Source organism: Salvelinus sp. IW2-2015, unplaced genomic scaffold, assembly GCF_002910315.2.
Source record: "Salvelinus sp. IW2-2015 unplaced genomic scaffold, ASM291031v2 Un_scaffold3381, whole genome shotgun sequence".
NCBI classification, from domain to species: Eukaryota; Metazoa; Chordata; class Actinopteri; order Salmoniformes; family Salmonidae; genus Salvelinus; species Salvelinus sp. IW2-2015.
Window position 1 is genome coordinate 40,472 of NW_019944663.1, and position 4,547 is coordinate 45,018.

A 4,547-nucleotide genomic window follows, 5' to 3' on the forward strand; every position below is an offset into this window, starting at 1 on the left:
TACCTTCTTCATGTTACTGCCCAGTGCAGAGTATGTGTGTGTACCTTCTTCATGTTACTGCCCAGTGCAGAGTATGTGTGTACCTTCTTCATGTTACTGCCCAGTGCAGAGTATGTGTGTGTACCTTCTTCATGTTACTGCCCAGTGCAAGTATGGAGGTCTGTTGACTTTCTTCCACTCTACAGGGACGTTGACTTTCTCATACAACTGGAGAATCACCACCGCATCACACAGGTCACTGCAACACACACCAATCAACACATGCAACATCAACACACACATGCAACTGTGTGTGTGTGTGTGGTGTGTGGTGTGTGTGGTGTGTGTGTGTGTGTGGTTCCTGTACCAGTAGAGGTGGTTGACATAGGGAGCAACTCCCAGAGAGTTCATCCAGTTCCTGAATGTTTTCTCCTCTCTGGATTCTCCTGTTAGGAACACACACATATTACAGTGTGCTGTGTGTGTGTGTGTGTGTGTGGTGTGTGTGTGTGTGGGTGTGTGAGAAAGAAAGAGTGTGTGTGTGATGTGTGAGAAAGAGAGAGTGTGTGTGTGTGTTGTGTGTGTGTGAAAGAAAGAGAGTGTGTGTGTGTGGTGTATGTCGCAGCTCACCTCTCTGAGTGCTGTGTCTATGTTGTTGCTGTTAGTCCTCTTCAGGGCCGGGTGTGTGTTGAAGAGGTTGGCTACGAAGGCCAGGTTCAGCTTGCTGTTGCCAGACACCACATCCATAGGAGACACAAACTGTCTGCAGTCCAGACGGGCTGCCTGGCGAGCATCATCTCTGCCCTGCGTTCGTCGTCACGCTCCTATACATACACACACACACAAACGTAAGTGGCAACACACACACACACGCATGCAAACATGAACACGCACATATGAATACACACCCACTTACATTGATGCCGGTCATATCGATGTGGATGGCCATCTCGTCTATGTCCTCTCCTTTAGGTGAGATCTGGTCCAACAGGTAGAATATGCCCTGGAATCCTACAAACACAGTATAATGACAGCATTAATATATAACAACAACATATTTTCAGTGTGTGAGTGTGCGCGTGACTGGACGTGAGTGACTGTGTGTGTGTGTATTACCTTGATGTCTTGGCTGAAGTTGCTGATTGGTTGGGCCCCAGCGTTGCCTAGGTGATGGTTGACCCAGCGTAGCAACAGTTCTTCAGGAGACAATGACATCAGGTGCTCTAACTCCTCCCCCTCAGACAGCAGGTTAATAAAGAGCTGCAAATAAACACAATCAGCCAATCGGCTTGCAGTGTGTTACAGTACACACACACAAACAGCCAATAGGCTTGCAGGATGTAACAGGTGGGTCATATAATTTGACATGGGCACGAAGTTCATATGACATTGAACTAAATTAGACACTCTCTTTGTTTGTGGCTGTGTATGCGTGCATGTGTGTATGTGTTTGACAATGTGTGTGTGTGTACCTTCGTTGCTGCTGATCTCTTATGTCAGCAAACAGTCCTATCTTGATAATCTGCCAAAGCAGGCCCAGCACCAGGTGGGGTTTCCCAGCCATCAGGTCAGGGGCGTCGATGTTGACACTGTACAGCCCGATAGACAACGCAGAGTTTATCGCCAGCATCAGGTTTTCCTAGAGAAGGGACAGAGAGAGTGAGTTACAGTTTGGATAAGGGACAATCCAACTTTTCCTGTGTGTGTGTGTGTGTGTGTGTGTGTGTGTGTGTGTGTGTGTGTGTGGTGGGGTTAGGGTGTGTGTGTGGGTTAGGGTGTGTGTGTGTGTGTGTGTGTGTTACTCACGGTCATGGTGAAGTGGTGTGTTTCTTGGTGTTGATGACTCTCTCATCGATGGTGTCAGACTGGGAGAGGTTGATCATTTTACTGCAAAGACAAAACAGAGTATATGATAGCCGTGTGTGTGTGTGTATATATATATATTTGTGCATGGTGTGTGTGTTACCAGAGCAGGATCCCATCCTTTACTGATTTGAAGAACTGTCCCTCGTCAGGGTTCATGGGTAGAAGGTGTTTCAGTCTTCATCTTTGGCCAGAGACTTGTTGATCCAGTTACAAACCCCCCTTCTCCTCATCTAACACACACACACACACAGTCTAGTACAGCTAACCTTGTGGGGACATACAATTCAGTCCCATTCAAAATCCTATTTTCCCTAACCCCTAACCCTAAACCTAACCCTAATCCTAACCCGTACTCTTGCCCTAACCCTAACTTAACCCTAACCCTAACCCAAAAACCTAAACTTTATCCTAACCTAAACCCAACCTAACCCTACAACTAACCCTAGCTCCTAACCTTAATATTTAACTTAATTCTAACCCTAATTCTAACCTTAACCCCAAACCCCTAGAAATAGCATTTGACCTTGTGGGACTAACAAAATGTCCCCAGCTGGTCAACTTTTTGTTCGTTTACTATTCTTGTACGGACTTCTGGTCCCCACAAGAATAGTTAAACACGTCACCACACACACGTCCCACACACACACCACGTCCCCACACACAACACACGTCCCACACACCCACACACGTCCCACACACACACACACGTCCCACACACACACACACGTCCCCACACACACACGTCCCCACACACACACACACTTACATGAATAGAACACACACATAATACTTCTCTCCGTCTTCTACTGAGTAGGAGTGCTGTGTTCCCTCGCTGGAGATTCCTGACAATCCTCCAAAGGATTGTATCCCTTCTCTCCTGGCGATGGTTTTCTTGAACGTCTCACTGAGCTCCTTACTCTTCAGCTCCTGGTAGATCTACAAGACAGGATGGGCTGTGTCTCTGAGTGTGTCTGTGTGAGTGTGTCTGTGTGAGAGTGTCTGTGTGAGTGTGTATGTGGATGCGTGCCTACATGCGTCACCGTCTTTACTTCGGTGTATTTTATATCTTACCGAGACAAACTCTTCAAAACTGATCTTCCCGTCCTTGTTGGTGTCTCCTGCTACGAAGATCTCCACTATGTCTCTGACTCTATAGCCTGGCATGGAGAAACTAGCCTCTCTGAACAGCTCCTGCAGCTCAAAGTCACTGACAAAACCACTGTTGTCAGTGTCTGTATGGGAGGAAACAGACAGACAGACAGACAGGCAGAATTAGGACCAGATGAAGTGCCATGCTCAAGGCCAAAATGGCAGCCCGTTACTAGTTCTCTCCCTTCTTGTCATCTCTGGGTTCAGGATTTTAACCAGCAGCCGTTTAGCTACTAGTCTCCCTCTCTAACCTCTAGGTTACCTCTCTCCCTCTCTAACCTCTAGGTTACCTATCTCCCTCTCTAACCTCTAGGTTACCTATCTCCCTCTCTAACTTCTAGATTATCTAACATCTCCTAATTGGGTCTGATGAACTGCAGTGTACTTATACAGAGTTTGTAGCAATTTGATGCTCACTTATCAGGAATGTACTGACTAATGATGAGTCATCTGGCAACCACTCAGTTCACCGATGGACCTGGCAACCCCTGACACGTAGAACAAAACCTTTTGCACACCTGAAGTGAAGTCGTAGAACAGGTGTGCAGGTCCCTTACACAGAGTGAACTGACCAATAAAAAAAACTTATACTGCTTTATGATTGGTTATAAACCATGACCTGAGTCAGCATTTGCTGCAAGCGCTGTGTGTGTGTGTAACTAACCGATCCTGTTGAAAGCCTCTCGGAGCTCCTCCAGGTCCTCTCGTGAAATCTGGGTCACCTTGTTCGCCATACTGGACAGTCTGTCTAGATGACCTGATACACACACAGTCAATTTATCATCACAATAAAGGGAAATATTTGTAATAGAAACGCGAGGTACAGATGCAGAACAAACTTGACTGCTAAACTAACAAAGAGGCAACATGCTTCCATTGTGGCCTCATGCTTCTATTGTGACCTCATGCTTCCATTGTGACCTCATGCTTCCATTGTGACCTCATGCTTCCATTGTGACCTCATGCTTCCATTGTGACCTCATGCTTCCTCCAATGGAAGCATGAAGGTCACAATGGAAGCACGAGGTCACAATGGAAGCACGAGGGTCACAATGGAAGCACGAGGTCACAATGGAAGCACGAGGTCACAATGGAAGCACGAGGTCACAATGGAAGCACGAGGTCACAATGGAAGCACGAGGTCACAATGGAAGCACGAGGTCACAATGGAAGCACGAGGTCACAATGGAAGCACGAGGTCAAAATGGAAGCATGTTGCCTCTTTGTTAGTTTAGCACTATGGAAGCACGAGGTCACAATGGAAGTATGAATCACAATGGAAGCATGAGGTCACAATGGAAGCTGAGGTCACAATGGAAGCATGAGGTCACAATGGAAGCATGAGGTCACAATGGAAGCATGAGGTCAAAATGGAAGCATGTTGCCTCTTTGTTAGTTTAGCACTATGGAACATGAGGTCACAAAAAAAGAACAATGGGAAGCATGAGGTCACAATGGAAGCATGAGGTCACAATGGAAGCATGAGGTCACAATGGAAGCATGAGGTCAACAATGGAAGCAAATGAGGTCACAATGGAAGCATGAGGTCCAAT

General features: G+C 46.7%; 1 pseudogene; it reads right to left on the reverse strand.

Moving 5' to 3' along the window:
• Positions 1–597: 597 nt before the first annotated feature.
• LOC112075770 (plastin-1-like) overlaps positions 598–4,547 on the reverse strand; it is a 20,410-nt pseudogene continuing 16,460 nt past the window's right edge.